The sequence below is a fragment of the Lolium perenne genome, chromosome 6, assembly GCF_019359855.2.
Source record: "Lolium perenne isolate Kyuss_39 chromosome 6, Kyuss_2.0, whole genome shotgun sequence".
NCBI classification, from domain to species: Eukaryota; Viridiplantae; Streptophyta; class Magnoliopsida; order Poales; family Poaceae; genus Lolium; species Lolium perenne.
In genome coordinates, this window is record NC_067249.2 from 140870752 (window position 1) to 140895855 (window position 25104).

The 25104-nt window shown below is 43.5% G+C and overlaps 1 pseudogene; it reads right to left on the reverse strand.

The window, feature by feature from the left end:
* Positions 1-806: 806 nt before the first annotated feature.
* LOC127326534 (uncharacterized) lies at positions 807-23480 on the reverse strand (annotated as a pseudogene).
* Between the last annotated feature and the right edge of the window lie 1624 nt (positions 23481-25104).

Here is a 25104-nt window from a genome sequence, read left to right on the forward strand (position 1 = left end):
CTGTCTCCTATGATGAGGAGGGAGTAGTTCTCCACCGAGGCTGAGGGCTCTACCGGTAGCTATGTGGTTAATCTCTCTCTCTGTACCCCAATACAATGATCTCATGAATTGCTTTGCATGATTGAGATCCATATGATGAGCTTTGTATCACTATTAGTCTAGAGAGTGGATTCTGTGACCGGGTGTATACGTGAGCACGCGTTCGTTACCGTTGGATTTGCTTTAAGATGCTGGTCTCACAAAACGGAACCAAACGGCGTCAGGTCTATTTTATCTGGCTGCAGACGACCGCATCCGTGCTTGTCCGCGGCGCACACAGTGTGTCACAGTAACCCGAGTTGGTCTCCCAACAATTAAGTGCTAAAACATGGGAATAAAAATCGCTCCCCCAATGCCGGCCTGGAGCCCCATCACCGCCGACGCCGAGCCCTGTTCAACACCGCCTACTCCCCCGCCGGACAAGCATCAGAGCGCCATCAAAGCGCCGCCGACCTGGCCCGTAGGCTGAAATCGTTCGAAACAGAGTGGGTTCATCACTGATTCTCCTCCCTTCTCTTTGCATTCCATTCGATTTAGAAAGGAACAATCTCGTCTGCTCTCGTCTAGATACACCATTATTCAAATTGAAACGCACCTTATTCGTATCATTCTGTGCAAAAACAAGAAAAAAATGCTCCAATTCACATCGATTTCAACCTCTTTTTCCTCACTCTTGATCAAAATGAATTTTCGCAGCAACACTGAACTACTGCAAATGCATCAGCTGCTGAAGCAAATCACTCTCTCCCTGTTTCAGCGCCGCAGCCTCAGCCCGACGAGCGATGATGCCCATACCTGTCGTCGTCGTCGGCGGCCTGCCTGGCCCTCCACGTCTCGTACTCGGCGTCGTCGGTGGGCAGCTCGTGCGGCAGAGCGGGCACGTGTTGCGGATGGCGAGCCAGGGCAGGATTCAGGCGCTGTGGTAGAGGTGCGCGCACGGCAGCCTCCTGGCCGCCTCCCCGGCCTCGATGCCGTCCTTGCACACCGCGCACTGCGCCGCGCCGCCGGACTCGGCGACCGCCACCGTCGGGAGGCCCTCCACGGCGGCCCTCGCCGCCGCCCGCCCGCCCTTGGCCGGGGGATCGTGCTCCGCCTCCGCGGCAAGCTGCCCGAACAGCGCGTCCTCGTCGTCATCGAGGAAGTACGTGTCGACGCCGGCGCCGTCGTCGTCGTCGAGCAGGAGGCTGCCGAGGCTATTGGCGGCGAGGAGCACCTCCCACTCGAGGCTGCGCACCGCGGCGGCCTCGAACTCGCCGTCCCCCCTGCCGGCGGCGACCTTCTCCAACTCCTCGGCGTCGTTGAGCCCGAGGCCGTCCCACCGCTGGGGGTGCGCCTCCTCGTGCTCCTCCAGCTGCAGGCAGTCCCAGCAGAGCGGCAGGTCCGCCTCGTCCGGCGCCACCCACACGACGGCCCCGTCCTCGTCGTCGTCGTGGAAATCGAGGCCGAGGAACGCGGCGGCGGGTTCTTGCTGCGCGACGGTACCTCACCTCGACCAGCGCCAGCACCTTTTGACCCCAGAGGCTCGATTTTCGCCGCTGCCCCTCGAGCTACCGTCGACGGAGCACGCCAAAGAGCAGCTGCAGAGGAGATTGAGGTTTTTTTGGGCGCCACGGCGAGGGGAAGTAGGGAAGGTGGAGCAGCTGAGAGGATAAGGTTGTGCTTCAACCTTTTTTAAGGAGATCAGCTGCTGCGTTATCAGTTAACGGACGAGCCACACCGTCAGACACGTGTTGATCATTGGATGCGTGCTCACGTATACACCCGGTTACCAGGCTTCTTTCGATTAGTCTATGTGCTACTCTTGTGATGTTATTAAAGTAGTCTATTCCTCCTTCACGGTGTAATGGTGACAGTGTGTGCATCGTGTAGTTCTTGGCGTAGGTTATGATCATAATCTCTTGTAGGTTATGGAGTTAATTATTACTATGATAGTATTGATGTGATTTATTCCCCCTTCATAGTGTAAAGGTGACAGTGTGTATGCTATGTTAGTACTCGGTTTAAGTTGCAAAGATCTATTATGCTCTAAAGGTTACTTAAACATGAATATCGAATGTTGTGGAGCTTGTTAACTCCGGCATTGAGGTGCTCTAGTAGCCCTACGCAACGAATGGTGTTCATTATCAAACAAGAGTATATGTAGCACAAAGAAAGAGAACTTACTTATTATGTGATCAATGTTGAGAGTGTCCACTAGTGAAAGTATGATCCCTAGGCCTTGTTTCCAATACTGCAAACACCACTTGTTTACTGTTCTACTGCATGTTTACTTCCTGCAATATTACTACCATCAACTGCACGCCAGCAAGCACTTTTCTGGCGCCGTTACTACTGCTCATATTCATTCATACCACTTGTATTTCACTATCTCTTCGCCGAACTAGTGCACCTATACATCTGACAAGTGTATTAGGTGTGTTGGGGACACAAGAGACTTCTTGTATCGTGATTGCAGGGTTGCTTGAGAGGGATATCTTTGACCTCTTCCTCCCTGAGTTCGATAAACCCTGGGTGATCCACTTAAGGGAAACTTGCTGCTGTTCTACAAACCTCTGCTCTTGGAGGCCCAACACTGTCTACAAGAATAGAAGCACCCGTAGACATCAGGTTCCTCTAGTGAAACTATATTTTTATTCAGTCACATCTTATGTGCTTTGCCTGGAGCGTCTGTTTGCTTTAGTTTTTGTTTTCGTTTGAATAAAATCGGATCCTAGCATTCTTTATATTGGAGATATTACGCTCCGCTGTTTCGTATGAACACATGTGTTCTTAGCTTTATTTTTAATGTTCATTGCGAAGGTTGAACTACCTCGTTCATTGATATATGGTTGGAAACAGAAAATTCCGCATGTGGTAAATGGTATAATGTCTTGAATAATATGATACTTGGCAATTGTTGTGCTCATATAGATCATGTTTAAGCTCTTGCATCATGTACCTTGCACCTATTAATGAATGACTACATAGAGCTTGTTAAAATTTGGTTTGCATGATTGGTCTCTCTAAGTCTAGATATTTTCTGGTTGAGGTGTTTGAACAACAAGGAGACGATGTAAAGTCTTATAATGCTTACAATATGTTTATATGTGAGTCTTGCTGCACCATTTCATACTTGAGTTTGCTTCAAACAACCTTGCTAGCCTAGCCTTGTATTGAGAGGGATTCTTCTCGTGCATCCAAATCCTTGAGCCAAAATCCATGCCATTTGTGTCCACCATACCTACCTACCACATGGTATTTATCCGCCATTCAAAAGTACATTACTTGAGTGCTACCTTTAAAATTCCATTATTTGCCTTTACAATATATAGCTCATGGGACAAATAGCCTTAAAAACTATTGTGGTGAAGAATATGTACTTATGTGTCTTATTTCTTAATAAGTTGCTTGTTGTGCGGTAACCATGTTTCTGGGGACGCCATCAACTTTTACCTTTGTTGAATATCATGTGAGTTGCTATGCATGTTCGTCTTGTCTGAAGTAAGGGAGATTTTCATGATCAAATGGTTTGAGTATGCATATTGTTAGAGAAGAACATTGGGCCGCTAACTAAAGCCATGAATCATGGTGGAAGTTTCAGTTTGGACATAAAACCTCAACTCTTATGAGAAATATTAACTGTTGTTGAATGCTTAAGCATTAAAAGAGGAGTCCATTATCTGTTGTCTATGTTGTCCCGGTATGGGTGTCTAAGTTGAGAATGATCAAAAGCGAGAAATCCAATGCGAACCTTCTCCTTAGACTCTTGTACAGGCGGCATAGAGGTACCCCTTTGTGACACTTGGTTGAAACATATGTTATGCAATGATAATCCGTGTTAATCCAAGCTAATTAGGACAAGGTGCGGACACTATTGGTATACTATGCATGAGGCTTGCAACTTATAAGATGTCTTATACATAACACATATGCTTTATTACTACCGTTGACAAAATTATTTCTATATTTTCAAAATGAAAAGCTCTAGCACAAAAATAGTAATCCATGCTTCCCTCTGCGAAGGGTCATTCTTCTACTTTATTGTTGAGTCAGTTTACCTACTTCTTTCTACCTTAGAAGCAAACACTTGTGTAAACTGTGTGCATTGATTCTTACATGTTTACCTATTGCACTTGTTATATTACTTTGTGTTGACAATTATCCATGAGATATACATGTTGAAGTTGAAAGCAACCGCTGAAACTTATATCTTCCTTTGTGTTGTTTCAAAGCTTTCTACTAAGAATTTATTGCTTATGAGTTAACTCTTATGCAAGTCTTATTGATGCTTGTCTTGAAAGTACTATTCATAAAAAGTATTTGCTATATGATTCAGTTGTTTACTCATTATCTTCATCATTGCTTCGAATCGCTGCATTCATCTCATGTGCTTTACAATAGTATTGATCAAGATTATGATAGCATGTCACTTCAGAAATTATCTTTGTTATCGTTTACCTACTCGATGGCGAGTAGGAACTAAGCTTGGGGATGCTTGATACGTCTCAAACGTATCTATAATTTCTTATGTTCCATGCTACTTTTATGATGATACTCACATGTTTTATATGCATTATATGTCGTTATTATGCATTTTCCGGCACTAACCTATTGACGAGATGCCGAAGAGCTAGTTGTTGTTTTCTGCTGTTTTTGGTTTCAGAAATCCTAGTAAGGAAATATTCTCGGAATTGGACGAAATCAACGCCCAGGGGCCTATTTTTCCACGAAGCTTCCAGAAGTCCGAAGAGGAAACGAAGTGGGGCCACGAGGCGACGCCACACTAGGGCAGCGCGGCCTAGCCCCTGGCCGCGCGGCCCTGTTGTGTGGGCCCCCCGTGACGCCCCCTGACCTACCCTTCCGCCTACATATAGTCTTCGTCGCAAAACCCCCAGTACCGAGAGCCACGATACGGAAAACCTTCCAGAGACGCAGCCGCCGCCAATCCCATCTCGGGGGATTCAGGAGATCGCCTCCGGCACCCTGCCGGAGAGGGGAATCATTTCCCGGAGGTCTCTTCATCGCCATGATCGCCTCCGGATCGATGTGTGAGTAGTTCACCCCTGGACCATGGGTCCATAGCAGTAGCTAGATGGTCGTCTTCTCCTAATTGTGCTATCATGTTCGATCTTGTGAGCTCCTATCATGATCAAGATCGTTTATTTGTAATCCTACATGTTGTGTTTGTTGGGATCCGATGGATATTGAATACTATGTCAAGTTGATTATCAATCTATCATATATGAGTTGTTTATGTTCTTGCATGCTCTCCATTGCTAGTAGAGGCTCTGGCCAAGTTGATACTTGTGACTCCAAGAGGGAGTATTTATGCTTGATAGTGGGTTCATGCCTCCACTAAATCTGGGATAGTGACATAAAGTTCTAAGGTTGTGGATGTGATGTTGCCACTAGGGATAAAACATTGATGCTATGTCTAAGGATATTTGTGTTGATTACATTACGCACCATACTTAATGCAATTGTCTGTTGCTTGCAACTTAATACCGGAAGGGGTTCGGATGATAACCTGAAAGTGGACTTTTTAGGCATAGATGCATGCTGGATAGCGGTCTATGTACTTTGTCGTAATGCCCTGATTAAATCTCATAGTACTCATCATGATATATGTATGTGCATTGTTATGCCTTCTTTATTTGTCAATTTCCCAACTATAATTCGTTCACCCAACATGCTATTTATCTTATGGGAGAGACACCACTAGTGAACTGTGGACCCCGGTCCCATTCTTTACATCTGAAATACAATCTACTGTAATACTTGTTCTTTACTGTTCTTTGCAAACAATCATCTTCCACACAATACGGTTAATCCTTTGTTCACAGCAAGCCGGTGAGATTGACAACCTCACTGTTACGTTGGGGCAAAGTACTTTGGTTGTGTTGTGCAGGTTCCACGTTGGCGCCGGAATCCCTGGTGTTGCGCCGCACTATACTCCGCCACCAACAATCTTCAACGTGCTTCTTGGCTCCTCCTGGTTCGATAAACCTTGGTTTCTTTCTGAGAGAAAACTTACTGCTGTGCACATCACACCTTCCTCTTGGGGTTCCCAACGGACGTGTGTCTCACGCGCATCAGACACTATTATTGCTAATGCTATGGAAGAATTTAAGCTTGGGGAAGCTGGTTTTGAGGAGCATGATATTTTTAGTCCCCCAAGTTTTGAGGAGAAAAATTACTTTGATGATACTTTACCTCCTATTTATGATGATTACAATGATGAATATGATATTTTCAGTCCACCTACTATTGAGGAGAAAATTAATTATGATTACAATATGCCTCCTATATATGATGATTATGGTGATGAGAATAATAATGATAGCTATTTTATTGAATTTGCTCCCACTACAATTAATAATAATGACTATGCCTATGTGGAGAGTAATAATTTTATGCATGTGGCTCATGATAAGAATGTTTCATGTGATAGTTATATTGTTGAGTTTGTTCATGATGCTACTGAAAGTTATTATGAGAGAGGGAAACATGGTTATATGCATCTTAATAATATTAAGTTTCCCCTCTTTATGTTGAGAATATTGAAGTTGCGCTTGTGTTGTCTTTCTATGCTTGTTGCATTATGCTTACATGACTTGTTTATTTACAAGATTCTTTTTCATAGGAAGTGGGTTAGACTTAAATGTGTTTTCAATTTGCTTCTTGATGCTCTCTTTTGCTTCAACTCTTATTTCTTGCGAGAGCATCATTAAAATTACTGAGCCCATCTTAATGGCTATAAAGAAAGCACTTCTTGGGAGATAACCCATATTTTTATTTTGCTACTGTTTTGTTGTGTCTTGGAATTTGTTACTACTGTAGCAACCTCTCCTTATCTTTATTTTATTGCATTGTTGTGCCAAGTAAAGTCTCTAATAGAAAGTTGATGCTAGATTTGGATTTCTGCGCAGAAACTGATTTGCTGTCTGTCACGAATTCACATTTTTCTCTCTGTAGAAGAATCAAAAAAATCAGCAAAAAATCATGCATGATCCTCAGATATGTACGCAACTTTCATTAGTTGTGAGTTTTTTCATCTGAGCAAGTTAAGTGCCTCAGAAAAATTCGTCTTTACGCACTGTTCTGTTTTGACAGATTCTGCCTTTTATTTCGCATTGCCTCTTTTACTGTGTTTGATTGGATTTCTTTGCTCCATTAAATTTCAGTAGCATTGAGTAATGTCCAGAAGTGTTGGGAATGATCGTGTCTTTGCTGAACATGTGAATTTTTGATTATGCACTAACCCTCTAATGAGATTGCTTTGAGTTTGGTGTGGAGGAAGTTTTCAAGGATCAAGAGAGAAGGTGATATAATGTGATCAAGAAGAGTGAAGAGCCTAAGCTTGGGGATGCCCCCGTGGTTCATCCCTGCATATTTCAAGAAGACTCAAGCATCTAAGCTTGGGAATGCCCAAGGCATCCCCTTCTTCATCAACAACTTATCAGGTCACCTCTAGTGAAACTATATTTTTATTCCGTCACATCTTATGTACTTTACTTGTAGCGTCTGTGTGCTTTTATTTTCGTTTTGTTATCTTAGTTCTCTGAATAAATTGGAGCATACCTTGTGTGGGAGAGAGATGATACGTCTCCGACGTATCGATAATTTCTTATGTTCCATGCCACATTATTGATGTTATCTACATGTTTTATGCACACTTTATGTCATATTCGTGCATTTTCTGGAACTAACCTATTAACAAGATGCCGAAGTGCCAGTTGCTGTTTTCTGCTGTTTTTGGTTTCAGAAATCCTAGTAAGGAAATATTCTCGGAATTGGACGAAATCAATGCCCAGGGGCCTATTTTCTCACGAAGCTTCCAGAAGTCCGAAGGAGAGACGAAGAGGGGCCACGGAGGGGCCACACCCTAGGGCGGCGCGGCCCCCCCCTTGGCCGCGCGGCCCTGTGGTGTGGGGCCCCCGTGCCGCCTCTTGACCTGCCCTTTCGCCTATAAAAAGTCTCCGTGACGAAAACCCCAGTACCGAGAACCACGATACGGAAAACCTTCCAGAGACGCCGCCAACGCCGATCCCATCTCGGGGGATCCAGGAGATCGCCTCCGGCACCCTGCCGGAGAGGGGAATCATCTCCCGGAGGACTCTACGCCGCCATGGTCGCCTCCGGTGTGATGTGTGAGTAGTCTACCCCTGGACTATGGGTCCATAGCAGTAGCTAGATGGTTGTCTTCTCCCCATTGTGCTATCATTGTCGGATCTTGTGAGCTGCCTAACATGATCAAGATCATCTATCTGTAATTCTATATGTTGCGTTTGTTGGGATCCGATGAATAGAGAATACTTGTTATGTTGATTATCAAAGCTATGCTTATGTGTTGTTTATGATCTTGCATGCTCTCCGTTATTAGTAGATGCTCTGGCCAAGTTGATGCTAGTAACTCCAAGAGGGAGTATTTATGCTCGATAGTGGGTTCATGCCTCTGTGAATCTGGAGGAGTGACAAGAACCACTAAGGTTATGGATGTGCTGTTGCCACTAGGGATAAAACATTAGTGCTATGTTCAAGGATGTAGTCACTAGTTACATTACGCGCAATACTTAATGCAATTGTCTGTTGTTAGCAACTTAATACTGGAGGGGGTACGGATGATAACCTGAAGGTGGACTTTTTAGGCATAGATGCAGTTGGATGACGGTCTATGTACTTTGTCGTAATGCCCAATTAAATCTCACTATACTCATCATGATATGTATGTGCATGGTCATGCTCTCTTTATTTGTCAATTGCCCAACTGTAATTTGTTCACCCAACATGCTGTTCGTCTTATGGGAGAGACACCTTTAGTGAACTGTGGACCCCGATCCAATTCTCTTTACTGAAATACAATCTACTGCAATACTGTTCTACTGTTTTCTGCAAACAATCATCTTCCACACAATACGGTTAATCCTTTGTTACAGCAAGCCGGTGAGATTGACAACCTCACTGTTTCGTTGGGGCAAAGTACTTTGGTTGTGTTGTGCAGGTTCCACGTTGGCGCCGGAATCACTGGTGTTGCGCCGCACTACATCCCGCCGCCATCAACCTTCAACGTGCTTCTTGGCTCCTCCTGGTTCGATAAACCTTGGTTTCTTTCTGAGGGAAAACTTGCTGCTGTGCGCATCATACCTTCCTCTTGGGGTTGCCCAACGAACGTGTGAAATACACGCCATCAAGCATATTTTCTGGCGCCGTTGCCGGGGAGATCAAGACACGCTGCGAGGGGAGTCTCCACTTCTCAATCTCTTTACTTTGTTTTTGTCTTGCTTAGTTTTATTTACTACTTTGTTTGCTGCACTAAATCAAAATAGAAAAAAAATTAGTTGCTAGTTTTATTTTATTTGCTATCTTGTTTGCTATATCGAAAACACAAAAAAAATTAGTTTACTTGCATTTACTTTATCTAGTTTGCTTTATTTACTGTTGCTAAAATGGCCAACGCTGAAAACACTAAGTTGTGTGACTTCACAACCACAAATAATAATGATTTCTTATGCACACCTATTGCTCCACCTGCTACTACGCAGAATTCTTTGAAATTAAACCTGCTTTCTTGAATCTTGTTATGCGAGAGCAATTTTCTGTGTTAGTTCTGATGATGCTGCTGCCCATCTTAATAATTTTGTTGAACTATGTGAAATGCAAAAATATAAAGATGTAGATGGTGATATTATTAAACTAAAATTGTTCCCTTTCTCATTAAGAGGAAGAGCTAAAGATTGGTTGATATCTCTGCCTAAGAATAGTATCGATTCATGGACTAAATGCAAGGATGCTTTTATTGGTAGATATTATCCCCCTGCTAAAATTATATCTTTGAGGAGTAGCATAATGAATTTTAAACAATTAGATACTGAACATGTTGCTCAAGCTTGGGAAAGAATGAAATCTCTGGTTAAAAATTGCCCAACCCATGGACTGACTACTTGGATGATCATCCAAACCTTCTATGCAGGACTAAATTTTTCTTCACGGAATTTATTGGATTCAGCTGCTGGAGGTACCTTTATGTCCATCACTCTTGGTGAAGCAACAAAGCTTCTTGATAATATGATGATCAACTACTCTGAATGACACACGGAAAGAGCTCCACAAGGTAAGAAGGTAAATTCTGTCGAAGAAACCTCTTCCTTGAGTGATAAGATCGATGCTATTATGTCTATGCTTGTGAATGATAGGACTAATATTGATCCTAATAATGTTCCATTAGCTTCATTGGTCGCACAAGAAGAACATGTTGATGTAAACTTCATTAAAAATAATAATTTCAACAACAATGCTTACCGGAACAATTCTAGTAACAACTATAGGCCATATCCTTATAATAATGGCAACGGCTATGGTAATTCTTATGGGAATTCTTACAACAATAATAGGAGTTCACCCCCTGGACTTGAAGCCATGCTTAAGGAATTTATTAGTACACAAACTGCTTTTAACAAATCTGTTGAAGAAAAGCTTGGGAAAATTGATATACTTGCTTCTAAAGTTGATAGTCTTGCTGCTGATGTTGATCTTTTGAAATCGAAAGTTATGACTAATGAGAATCATCATAATAAAATTACTACTACAGCAAATGCCATTCAAGTTAGAATTAATGAGAATATAAGATTAATGGTTGAACTGCGTGCTAGGTGGGATAGAGAAGAAAATGAAAAACTAGCTAAAGAGAAGAATATAGCTGAAGTTTGGACTATTACCACCACTAGTAATGCTAATGCTACACATGTTGCTGCACCTCCTACTCATACTAATAAAAGAATTGGTGTTAGCAATGTTTCCACTTCGAATGCAAAGCGCGAAAAACTGCCTGAAATCTAAAATCATTAAACTGCCTGTGATAAAGTCGCTGAAATTTTTTCCAACATTGGGGATGATGATCCCATTGCTTTAGATTATAATGGTTTGAATTTTGATGATTGCCACATCTCTGAAGTTATAAAGTTCTTGCAAAAACTTGCTAAAAGTCCTAATGCTAGTGCTATAAATTTGGCTTTCACGCATCATATTACAAATGCTCTCATAAAAGCTAGAGAAGAGAAACTAGAGCGTGAAGCCTCTATTCCTAAAAAGTTAGAGGATGGTTGGGAGCCCATCATTAAGATGAAGATTAAAGATTTTGATTGTAATGCTTTATGTGATCTTGGTGCAAGTATCTCTGTTATGCCTAAGAAAATTTATAATATGCTTGACTTGCCACCGCTGAAAAATTATTATTTGGATGTTAATCTTGCTGATCATTCTACAAAGAAACCTTTGGGTAAAGTTGATAATGTTCGCATTACCATTAACAATAACCTGGTTCCCGTTGATTTTGTTGTCTTGGATATTGAATACAATGCATCTTGCCCCATTATATTGGGAAGACCTTTTCTTGAATCTGTTGGTGCTATCATTGATATGAAGGAAGGTAATATAAAATATCAATTTCCTCTCAAGAAAGGTATGGAACACTTCCCTAGAAAGAGAATGAAGGTACCTTTTGATTCTATTATGAGAACAAATTATGATGTTGACACTTCATCTCTTGATAGTACTTGATACACATTTTCTGCGCCTAGGCGAAGGCGTTAAAGAAAAGCGCTTATGGGAGACAACCCATGTTTTTACCTACAGTACTTTGTTTTTATTTTGTGTCTTGGAAGTTGTTTACTACTGTAGCAACCTCTCCTTATCTTAGTTTTGTGTTTTGTTGTGCCAAGTTAAGCCGTTGATAGAAAAGTAAGTACTAGATTTGGATTACTGCACAGTTCCAGATTTCTTTGCTGTCACGAATCTGGGTCCACCTCCCTGTAGGTAACTCAGAAAATTAAGCCAATTTACGTGCATGATCCACAGATATGTACGCAACTTTCATTCAATTTGAGCATTTTCATTTGAGCAAGTCTGGTGCCATTTTAAAATTCGTCAATACGAACTGTTCTGTTTTGACAGATTCTGCCTTTTATTTCGCATTGCCTCTTTCGCTATGTTGGATGAATTTCTTTGATCCATTAATGTCCAGTAGCATTATGCAATGTCCAGAAGTGTTAAGAATGATTGTGTCACCTCTGAATATGTCAATTTATAATGTGCACTAACCCTCTAATGAGTTGTTTCGAGTTTGGTGTGGAGGAAGTTTTCAAGGATCAAGAGAGGAGTATGATGCAACATGATCAAGGAGAGTGAAAGCTCTAAGCTTGGGGATGCACCCGGTGGTTCACCCCTGCATATATCAAGAAGACTCAAGCGTCTAAGCTTGGGGATGCCCAAGGCATCCCCTTCTTCATCGACAACATTATCGTGTTCCTCCCCGAAACTATATTTTTATTCCATCACATCTTATGTGCTTTTTCTTGGAGCGTCGGTTTGTTTTTTGTTTTGTTTGAATAAAATGGATCCTAGCATTCACTTTATGGGAGAGATACACGCTCCGCTGTAGCATATGGACAAGTATGTCCTTGGTTTCTACTCATAGTATTCATGGCGAAGTTTCTCCTTCGTTAAATTGTTATATGGTTGGAATTGGAAAATGATACATGTAGTAATTGCTATAAATGTCTTGGGTAATGTGATACTTGGCAATTGTTGTGCTCATGTTTAAGCTCTTGCATCATATGCTTTGCACCCATTAATGAAGAAATACATAGAGCATGCTAAAATTTGGTTTGCATATTTGGTTTCTCTAAGGTCTAGATAATTTCTAGTATTGAGTTTGAACAACAAGGAAGACGGTGTAGAGTCTTATAATATTTTCAATATGTCTTTTATGTGAGTTTTGCTGCACCGGTTCATCCTTGTGTTTGTTTCAAATAAGCCTTGCTAGCCTAAACCTTGTATCGAGAGGGAATACTTCTCATGCATCCAAAATACTTGAGCCAACCACTATGCCATTTGTGTCCACCATACCTACCTACTACATGGTATTTTCCGCCATTCCAAAGTAAATTGCTTGAGTGCTACCTTTAAAATTCCATCATTCACCTTTGCAATATATAGCTCATGGGACAAATAGCTTTAAACTATTGTGGTATTGAATATGTAATTATGCACTTTATCTCTTATTAAGTTGCTTGTTGTGCGATAACCATGTTTACTGGGGACGCCATCAACTACTCTTTGTTGAATATCATGTGAGTTGCTATGCATGTTTGTCTTGTCTGAAGTAAGAGAGATCTACCACCATAGGGTTAAGCATGCATATGTTAGAGAAGAACATTGGGCCGCTAACTAAAGCCATGTTCCATGGTGGAAGTTTCAGTTTTGGACAACAATCCTCAAATCTCAAATGAGAAAATTATTAATTGTTGTTATATGCTTATGCATAAAAGAGGAGTCCATTATCTGTTGTCTATGTTGTCCCGTATGGATGTCTAAGTTGAAGAATAATCAATAGCGAGAAATCCAATGCGAGCTTTCTCCTTAGACCTTTGTACGAGGCATAGAGGTACCCCTTTGTGACACTTGGTAAAAACAATGCATTGTGATGATCCGGTAGTCCAAGCTAATTAGGACAAGGTGCGGGCACTATTAGTACACTATGCATGAGGCTTGCAACTTATAAGATATAATTTACATGATGCATATGCTTTATTACTACCGTTGACAAAATTGTTTCATGTTTTCAAAATCAAAGCTCTAGCACAAATATGGCAATCGATGCTTTTCCTCTATGGAGGACCATTCTTTTACTTTCAATGTTGAGTCAGTTCACCTATTTCTCTCCACCTCAAGAAGCAAACACTTGTGTGAACTATGCATTGATTCCTACATACTTGCTTATTGCACTTATTATATTACTCTATGTTGACAATATCCATGAGATATACATGTTACAAGTTGAAAGCAACCACTGAAACTTAATCTTCTTTTGTGTTGCTTCAATGCCTTTACTTTGAATTATTGCTTTATGAGTTAACTCTTATGCAAGACTTATTGATGCTTGTCTTGAAGTGCTATTCATGAAAAGTCTTTGCTATATGATTCACTTGTTTACTCATGTCATATACATTGTTTTGATCGCTGCATTCACTACATATGCTTTACAAATAGTATGATCAAGATTATGACGGCATGTCACTCCAGAAATTATCTGTGTTATCGTTTTACCTGCTCGGGACGAGCAGAACTAAGCTTGGGGATGCTGATACGTCTCCGACGTATCGATAATTTCTTATGTTCCATGCCACATTATTGATGTTATCTACATGTTTTATGCACACTTTATGTCATATTCGTGCATTTTCTGGAACTAACCTATTAACAAGATGCCGAAGTGCCAGTTGCTGTTTTCTGCTGTTTTTGGTTTCAGAAATCCTAGTAAGGAAATATTCTCGGAATTGGACGAAATCAAAGCCCAGGGGCCTATTTTCTCACGAAGCTTCCAGAAGTCCGAAGGAGAGACGAAGAGGGGCCACGGAGGGGCCACACCCTAGGGCGGCGCGGCCCCCCCCTTGGCCGCGTGGCCCTGTGGTGTGGGGCCCCCGTGCCGCCTCTTGACCTGCCCTTTCGCCTATAAAAAGTCTCCGTGACGAAAACCCCAGTACCGAGAACCACGATACGGAAAACCTTCCAGAGACGCCGCCAACGCCGATCCCATCTCGGGATCCAGAGATCGCCTCCGCACCCTGCCGAGAGGGGAATCATCTCCCGGAGGACTCTACGCCGCCATGGTCGCCTCCGGTGTGATGTGTGAGTAGTCTACCCCTGGACTATGGGTCCATAGAGGTAGCTAGATGGTTGTCTTCTCCCCATTGTGCTATCATTGTCGGATCTTGTGAGCTGCCTAACATGATCAAGATCATCTATCTGTAATTCTATATGTTGCGTTTGTTGGGATCCGATGAATAGAGAATACTTGTTATGTTGATTATCAAAGCTATGCTTATGTGTTGTTTATGATCTTGCATGCTCTCCGTTATTAGTAGATGCTCTGGCCAAGTTGATGCTAGTAACTCCAAGAGGGAGTATTTATGCTCGATAGTGGGTTCATGCCTCTGTGAATCTGGAGGAGTGACAAGAACCACTAAGGTTATGGATGTGCTGTTGCCACTAGGGATAAAACATTAGTGCTATGTTCAAGGATGTAGTCACTAGTTACATTACGCGCAATACTTAATGCAATTGTCTGTTGTTAGCAACTTAATACTGGAGGGGGTTCGGATGATAACCTGAAGGTGGACTTTTTAGGCATAGATGCAGTTGGATGACGGTCTATGTACTTTGTCGTAATGCCCAATTAAATCTCACTATACTCATCATGATATGTATGTGCATGGTCATGCTCTCTTTATTTGTCAATTGCCCAACTGTAATTTGTTCACCCAACATGCTGTTCGTCTTATGGGAGAGACACCTCTAGTGAACTGTGGACCCCGGTCCAATTCTCTTTACTGAAATACAATCTACTGCAATACTGTTCTACTGTTTTCTGCAAACAATCATCTTCCACACAATACGGTTAATCCTTTGTTACAGCAAGCCGGTGAGATTGACAACCTCACTGTTTCGTTGGGGCAAAGTACTTTGGTTGTGTTGTGCAGGTTCCACGTTGGCGCCGGAATCACTGGTGTTGCGCCGCACTACATCCCGCCGCCATCAACCTTCAACGTGCTTCTTGGCTCCTCCTGGTTCGATAAACCTTGGTTTCTTTCTGAGGGAAAACTTGCTGCTGTGCGCATCATACCTTCCTCTTGGGGTTGCCCAACGAACGTGTGAAATACACGCCATCAAGAGACACGCGCTTTTTCATAAGAACACTAGTGTTCTTCGCTTTTACTTTTAATGTTCAATGGCGAAAGTTGATCGCTTCACTTATTGCTATTTGGTTGAAAACAGAAAATGCTTCATGTGGTAATTGGTATATGGTCTTGAATAATTTGATACTTGGCAATTGTTGTGCTCAAATAGATCATGTTTAAGCTCTTGCATCATGTACTTTGCACCTATTAATGAAGAACTACCATAGAGCTTGTTGAAATTTGGTTTGCATGATTGGTCTCTCTAAAAGTCTAGATATTTTCTGGTGAAGTGTTTGAACAACAAGGAAGACAGTGTAGAGTCTTATAATGCTTGCAATATGTTCTTATGTAAGTTTTGGTGTACCGGTTCATACTTGTGTTTGCTTCAAACAACCTTGCTAGCCAAAACCTTGTACTGAGAGGAAATACTTCTCGTGCATCCAAATCCTTGAGCCAAAACCTATGCCATTTGTGTCCACCATACCTACCTACTATGTGGTATTTCTCTGCCATTCCAAAGTAAATTGCTTGCGTGCTACCTTTAAAATTTCATTCCTTTGTCTTTACAATACATAGCTCATGGGAAAGTAGCCTAAAAAACTATTGTGGTGATGAATATGTTGCTATGTATCTTATTTCTTATAAGTTGCTTGTTGAGCGGTAACCATGTTTCTGGGGACGCCATCAACTATTACACCTTTGTTGAATATCACGTGAGTTGCTATGCATGTTCGTCTTGTCTGAAGTAAGGGCGATTTATCATGATCAAATGGTTTGAGTATGCATATTGTTAGAGAAGAACATTGGGCCGCTAACTAAAGCCATGAATCATGGTGGAAGTTTCAGTTTGGACATTAATCCTCAATCTCTTATGAGAATATTATCTGTTGTTGAATGCTTATGCATTAAAGAGGAGTCCATTATCTGTTTTCTATGTTGTCCCGGTATGGATGTCCTTAGTTGAGATCTATCAAAAACGAGAAATCAAATGCGATCTATCTCCTTGGACCTTTGTACAGGCGGCATAGAGGTACCCCTTTGTGACACTTGGTTGAAACATATGTAATGCAATGATAATCCATGGAAATCCAAGCTAATTAGGACAAGGTGCGAGCACTATTGGTATTCTATGCATGAGGCTTGCAACTTATAGGATGTCTTATGCATAACACATATGAATTATTACTACCGTTGACAAAATTGTTTCTATGTTTTCCAAATAAAAGCTCTAGCACAAAAATAGTAATCCATGCTTCCCTCTGCGAAGGGCCATTCTTTTACTTTATGTTGAGTCAGTTTACCTACTTCTTTCTATCTTAGAAGCAAACACTTGTGTCAACTGTGTGCATTGATTCTTACATACTTGCTTGTTGCACTTGTTATATTGCTTTATGTTGACAACTATCCATGAGATATACATGTTACAAGTTGAAAGCAACTACTGAAACTTAATCTTCCTTTGTGTTGCTTCAAAGCCTTTTACTTTGAATCTATTGCTTTATGAGTTAACTCTTATGCAAGACTTTTTGATGCTTGTCTTGAAAGTACTATTCATGAAAAGTTTTTGCTATATGATAACAGTTGTTTAGTCATTACCTATTTGTTAGCAAACTATAGACCATTGCTTTGAGTCACTTCATTCATCTCATATGATTTACAATAGTATTGATCAAGATTATGTTGGTAGCATGTCACTTCAGAAATTATCCTTGTTATCGTTTACCTACTCGAGGGCGAGTAGGAACTAAGCTTGGGGATGCTTGATACGTCTCCAACGTATCTATAATTTCTGATGTTCCATGCTAGTTTTATGACAATACCTACATGTTTTGTTCACACTTTATATCATTTTTATGCATTTTCCGGAACTAACCTATTAACAAGATGCCGAAGTGCCAGTTCCTGTTTTCTGCTGTTTTTGGTTCCAGAAATCTTACACAGGAAATATTCTCGGAATTGGACGAAACAAAAGCCCAAGACCTTATTTTCCACGGAAGGTTCCATAGCACCGAAGAGGGGCCAGAGGGGAGCCAAGGGGGCCCCACTCCACATGGCGGCGCGGCCAAGGGGGGGCGCCCCCTATGGTGTGGGACCCTCGGGACCCCTCCGAGGCTGCCCTTCCGCCTATAAAGTCTCTCCGACGCGAAAATCCTAAAAAAATAAGCCACGAGACGAGAAAAGTTACGCAGCCGCCGCCATCGTGAAGCCAAGTTCGGGGGACAGAAGTCTCTGTTCCGGCACGCCGCCGGGACGGGGAATTGCCCCCGGAATCCATCTCCATCGACACCACCGCCATCTTCATCGCCGATGCTGTCTCCCATGATGAGGAGGGAGTAGTTCTCCCCCGAGGCTGAGGGCTCTACCGGTAGATATTTGGTTCATCTCTCTCTCCCATGGTGTGATCTATATGAATATGTAGATGTTACTCTTGTCTATTATGCACTCTAGAGGTTACTTTAATATGAACTCCGGATGTTGTGGAGCTTGTTTACTCCAGCTTGAGGTGTGCTCTTGTAGCCCTACACAATGAATGGTGTTTGTTATCCAACAAGAGAGTGTTTGAGAGTAGTACTTATTTGTTCATCTATGTGAACATAGGCTTTGCAATCTAGATGTCATATGCTATTCAAGTGTTTTATTATGTGAACTTTGGAGTTACTGTGACCTCGGTGTATTGGTGACAGTGTGTGCGCCGTGTGTAACTCCCTTATGAATTGTGGTGTGTTAGTACCTCCTATGAATGCTCACGGTGACGGTGTGGGGTGTTTATTAGTACTTGGGAATACGCCTTTGAGGTGTGCTTTTGCACACTTGCCCAATGAATTTGAGTTCTTTATTCAACAGGAGAGTAGTATGATGAAGTGCTTATTTATATTCAATTATGATTGCAATGTTGAGAGTGTCCACTAGTGAAAGTAGGATCCCTAGGCCTTGTTTCTAAGCATTGAAACACCGTTTCCAACAAGTTCTGCTACATGTTTGCTTGCTGCCATTTTTATTTCAGATTGCAATTACTACTTACAATCATCCATATTACTTGTATTTCACTATCTCTTCGCCGAACTAGTGCACCTATACATCTGACAAGTGTATTAGGTGTGTTGGGGACACAAGAGACTTCTTGTATCGTAATTGCAGGGTTCCTTGAGAGGAATGTCTTTGACCTCTACCTCCCTGAGTTCGATAAACCTTGGGTGATTCACTTAAGGGAAACTTGCTGCTGTTCTACAAACCTCTGCTCTTGGAGGCCCAACACCGTCTACAAGAATAGAAGCGTGCGTAGACATCAGGGCTCGGTGCTTCTTTTTTGTTTTTCGGCCTTGGCATCATATCTCTAGTTATTTGGAACTTTATTCGTATGTGTGCTTGCTACTCTATTTGTGGATCTCCCGATCCCCCTGTTTGTATTAAGACTTAATCATTGGTAGCCTATTGGTCTTCACTACTTATCTCTTGATTGGCTACATCAATTCTATGGAGGCACTTATTGTGAGTTTGGGTTTTTCTCAAGGCAAAGGTATGAAAGATTCGCCCAAAACTCCTATATGATCTTGTGTTGCCCCCATAGTGTGCATATGCTATATGTTCGTATCATATATCCTTCTTAGCATATGTGCGTGGTTTGTAGAATCTAGGGGGAGTTTGTAGAATTCTAGGATGTGTGCATTTGTATACAAATGCATATTCTAAATATGCACACATCTAGGGGGAGCTCCGTCTACTTTTGCAAATCAAGAACCTTATCATAATATCTTATGCTTTATTGCAAATTCTTGGGTTGTCATCAAACACCAAAAAGGGGGAGATTGAAAGAGCAAGATCCATATCCCATGTTTTGTGTGTTTGATGACAACAATTGAATGAATTTAACCGTGCACAAAGATTGTCTTTGATAGATTTGCAAGTGTACGGTGCCCTCGCTGAACACATTATGATTGGAAGACTGAAGCGTAGCTCTTAGGTTTTCTGGTTTTGCGTGTGTGTCGCGAGGTGACATGGTAGGAGAGGAAAAGAGGAAAACGCAATTTCAGCCAAAGCGGTACTACCGGTACCAGGAGCGGTAGTACCGCTACCCTACTGGTACCGCTCAGTAGTACCACTCTGGAGGTTTCTCACGCAAATGTCTCACAGAACAAGTTACGGTACCTTGGGCGGTAGTACCACTTGAGAGCGGTAGTACCGCCTATGGTACCGCTTAAGTACCGTAACTTAAGTTACGGCAGTACCGCTTCGGTACCGCTGCGGTACCGCTTGGGATCCAGTAAGGTTTGGAGCCATTGCGGTACCTCGAGCGGTAGTACCGCTATGTGTCCACGTGGACAAGTTCTGTGGGGATTTCGAAACCAGAGCGGTAGTACCGCTTAGGCAGAAACTGCACATAACGGTTGGATTTGAGGGGACCTATATAAAGGCCCCTTCTTCTCCAACACGATTTCAGCTCTTCTCTCTCTCTCTCCTCCATTGTTGCTGAGCTCAAACTGAGTGGATCTCCCTACATACCCAATAAATCTTGCTCATACTTTGAGGAGTGGTGGAGGAGACCCCGATCTATCGTTCTACCGAGAAAAAATTCACCAATTCGTGGTAGTCCTTAGTGGATCTTGGAGGTAGGGTTCCTATGGTGGGATCTTGGATGAAGTGCACCTATGGAGGCTAGCTTGGTGTTGTGCTAGCCCCATAGGTTGTTGGTAGCCTCCTAGTGTTGTGGAGCTCGCCCCAACCTTGTGATGGAACCACCGCCTCGACCGGTGCCATAGTGGAGAAGGGGGAGCCCCTTCGTGGAGCTCTCTCGAGGAAGAAGGTGAGGCCTTCCTTCGTGGTGTGGCTGCCTAGCCTCTTGTGTGAGGCTAGCACCTCCTCAACGCAGACATGCTCTCTTTTGTGAGGGAAACTGCGGGAAACAAACCTCGCCTCGTGTCCGCGCCATCCGGTTGTCCCGCTCCTTACTCTTACAATCAAGCTTGTTCCTTTACTTGTTGCACTTTCCTAGGGTCATACTAGGATCATCTCCATCACTAAAGCAATCACCTTTACCTTCCGCTTTGCTAAAAACTGGAAAAGACATAAAAATTGTGTAGCGCCCATTCACCCCCCTCTTGTTCGCTACGATCCATTCAAGTATATACCACCTCATCATACTTATAGGCCATAAGAAGTTTAAAATCCCTAGATACCACCAAAAATATATCACAAGTTCATCATCATGATCCCAACCATCAGAAGCAAGCAAGCATGCATCCCCACCCCTAGAGTGCCATAGGGCACCTCTACAGATTGTAGTAGTGCTTGGACAGGTAGGTCCTGAGCCACATGGACTTGTGGATGTCCCCCATGCCAACAAAGTTGGTTCCCTGGGCCTTGTGGTCGACAAGGTGGCTTAGAGCCGCCATGAGAACCTCCTAGGAGAACTCAATAACGCCCATGTCGGCCTGGTAGAGGTCTGGGTGGATGTCAGTTGGCTTGTTGTCCTTGATCGCCTTAGCGACATCCTTGACAGCTTCAACAATGCCGCTGAATGCCTAGAGCTCATCCTCGGCCATCCCACCCCTCTTTCTCTTGCCTCCAGGTGTCTGGGTTGTGGCATCCTTGTCCGGGCCATCCATGATGATGGTATAAGACTCATGCGTGTCAGCTCACTCGTCAGGTGGAGGTGACGGCGTGCTGATGCGTGCAGTTGACACACGTCCGTTGGGAACCCCAAGAGGAAGGTGTGATGCAGACAGTAGCAAGTTTTCCCTCAGAAAGAAACCAAGGTTTATCGAACCAGGAGGAGCCAAGAAGCACGTTGAAGGTTGATGGCGGTGAAGTGTAGTGCGGCGCAACACCAGGGATTCCGGCGCCAACGTGGAACCTGCACAACACAACCAACGTACTTTGCCCCAACGTAACAGTGAGGTTGTCAATCTCACCGGCTTGCTGTGAACAAAGGATTAACCGTATTGTGTGGAAGATGATTGTTTGCAAAGAACAGTAAAGAACAAGTATTGCAGTAGATTGTATTTCAGATGTAAAGAATAGACCGGGGTCCACAGTTCACTAGCGGTGTCTCTCCCATAAGATAAATAGCATGTTGGGTGAACAAATTACAGTTGGGCAATTGACAAATAAAGAAGGCATAACAATGCACATACATATATCATGATGAGTACAATGAGATTTAATCAGGGCATTACGACAAAGTACATAGACCGCCATCCAGCATGCATCTATGCCTAAAAAGTCCACTTTCAGGTTATCATCCGAACCCCTTCCGGTATTAAGTTGCAAGCAACAGACAATTGCATTAAGTATGGTGCGTAATGTAATCAACACAAATATCCTTAGACATAGCATCGATGTTTTATCCCTAGTGGCAACAGCATATCCACAACCTTAGAACTTTCTGTCACTGTCCCAGATTTAATGGAGGCATGAACCCACTATCGAGCATAAATACTCCCTCTTGGAGTCACAAGTATCAACTTGGCCAGAGCCTCTACTAGCAACGGAGAGCATGCAAGAACATAAACAACCCATATATGATAGATTGATAATCAACTTGACATAGTATTCAATATCCATCGGATCCCAACAAACACAACATGTAGGATTACAAATAGACGATCTTGATCATGATAGGCAGCTCACAAGATCGAACATGATAGCACAATTAGGAGAAGACGACCATCTAGCTACTGCTATGGACCCATGGTCCAGGGGTGAACTACTCACACATCGATCCGGAGGCGATCATGGCGATGAAGAGACCTCCGGGAGATGATTCCCCTCTCCGGCAGGGTGCCGGAGGCGATCTCCTGAATCCCCCGAGATGGGATTGGCGGCGGCTGCGTCTCTGGAAGGTTTTCCGTATCGTGGCTCTCGGTACTGGGGGTTTCGCGACGAAGACTATATGTAGGCGGAAGGGTAGGTCAGGGGGTGTCACGAGGGGCCCACACGCTAGGGCCGCGCGGCCAGCACCTGGGCCGCGCCGCCCTGTTGTGTGGCCACCTCGTGGCCCCACTTCGTTTCCCTTTCGGTCTTCTGGAAGCTTCGTGGAAAAATAGGACCCTGGGCGTTGATTTCGTCCAATTTCGAGAATATTCCTTACTAGGATTTCTGAAACCAAAAACAACAGAAAACAACAACTGGCTCTTCGGCATCTCGTCAATAGGTTAGTGCCGGAAAATGCATAATAACGACATATAATGTGTATAAAACATGTGAGTATCATCATAAAAGTAGCATGAAACATAAGAAATTATAGATACGTTTGGGACGTATCACGTGCCAAGGGGCTCATTGGATCCCATGGCAAACTTGCCCGTGGCGATACCCCCAACAAAGATGGTGTGCATCTCATGGTATTTGTGGATCTTCTTGTTGAGGAACTTGGCACCCTTGGGGTGATCCTAAAGAAGTACGACAAGTAAGAGTGTTAGAAGTGGCCCAAGAATGAGAAAATGACAAGTGCAAAACAGTTTGATGTTCAACCATGACGTGTCCCTGGTAGTGGTGAGCCTCTAACATGATGCTGCAGCTGTCCTCATCCCATTGACCACCGCTCAGATCTCTGAGCTTGCTAATATGGATCCACCTCGCCCCCTTCCTCAGGTGGCTATACACTTGAGTAGAAGTCACCTTTGCCCCGCAATGCTCAAAGAGAAACTTGGAAACATCAGCGAGATGGACCTCCTTGAACCCTTTGTCAGTACAGATGACAGTTTTAATGATATCACACATCTTCTCCATCACAAAGGAGGACTGAAATTGCATTCACTTCATGGTGCGCTTTGCGCGCTTTGAGAGCATGCTCATGCGCTTCGAGAGCTTTCTCCAGCGCAAAAGAGGACTGGAATGGCGTCATGCAACTCCTGCGCCTTCCTTGCCTTAGCAAGGTTCAGGGCAACCTTTGATGCCACGTTGCTACCAAGGAAGGTTGTATCAAGAAATAAATCCGACAGTGTGCAATCTCAGCGTGACATATTTGTTGCTTCTGTGCAAAGCCAATTGAGTTTTCCGTCAGATTTTCTATGATACTGCTACTTCTGGTGCCCATTCCAATGCTAGGTGTCCATTAACCAGAGTTAATCTTGTCCCGTTGTATCTAGAGTTCAATCCGCAGCCAGATCGGAGGAGGAGCGTGATCGGAATTCTTGGATCACGATCCAACGATCTAGGAGCGGGAGGCGTGGAAATTCAAATTTTCGACGGACCTGTCTCTCTCTCAGCGGCCCGCCTTAGGGCCACTTCTTTTGGGCTTAAGCTTATGGAGAAGCCGGCTTATGAATTTCGGTAGGAAGAAACATCGGTGGGGAGAAGCTCCTAGAAACTATTGTTTCCCTTCTTTTGAGCTTATGACATATGTGCTTAATTTCTATCTACAGTTGTATGAATGCCCCTGAACTTTCAGTTGTGCTTAGATTAATGGTACTGTTTCTATACAAAATTGTTCGGCGGAGTGCATTTGGCAAAAAATTCAGATAAGTGTAACAAGTGAATTGAACAGCTTTGTCCGGCACTCATCTGGAGCATCAAACGATAGCAGTAGCTATCACAAAATAACTAGTATCAGCACCGGCAGCCAAGCAGCATCGAGAAGATGCTAGCGACGTAGAGATTGAACGTCAGTAGGACAGCAGGCCACCAGCAAACTGAAGCACCACGTCGGAACTGCCAATGCACCGACGACGCCTTCAGCAGCATCGTCACAGGACGCGCACGGCGGATCTGGTGCTCGGGATGCGGCGTTCTCAGGCGATGGAGTTTCTGGGCGCCGGCCGGCGCGGGCACGACGGTGCTGGGCGCTGGTATGTATCCCTGCTGTAGGTGGAGAGGCGGAGCAGCGTCTGTGAGACCGCGAGGAAGTGGCGGAGGAGCTGAAGGGGAGCAGTGTCTGTGGGGAAGTGGCGGAGGAGCGGCGCTGGTGTTCCGGACGACCGGCGGCGGGGGTGGGAGGCGCGGGGGAAGGGGCGGAGGTGCGGCGGCGGCAACGAGGAACCCTATCTCGCCATGGACGCGGGAGTCGGGCGATGCGGGTGTTGCTCTGGTCGAAGTGTTATTCTGTCTTTTTTTTTCCTGGAGCAAGGGCATCTAGCGGTGTGGCAATCTGCTGTAATTAGAGATGAAAACGGGGGCAAATCAGTATACCGTTTCGGTTTGTGAACCAGAAGCTCGGGAAACTGGTGGGAGGCAGTTTCTGGAATTGCACTAGGGAGCGGGAAAACCTATACACCGACCAGGTCGGTGGCTACCGGCCACCGCACACCCCCTGGTCGGGTATGGGCCAGGCCCATTAGTGTCTGTTTAGCCTGTAGCAGTTCATTTTTTCTTTTTCTTTTTTCTTTTTGGTTTTTTTTTTCTGTTTTCTGTTTTC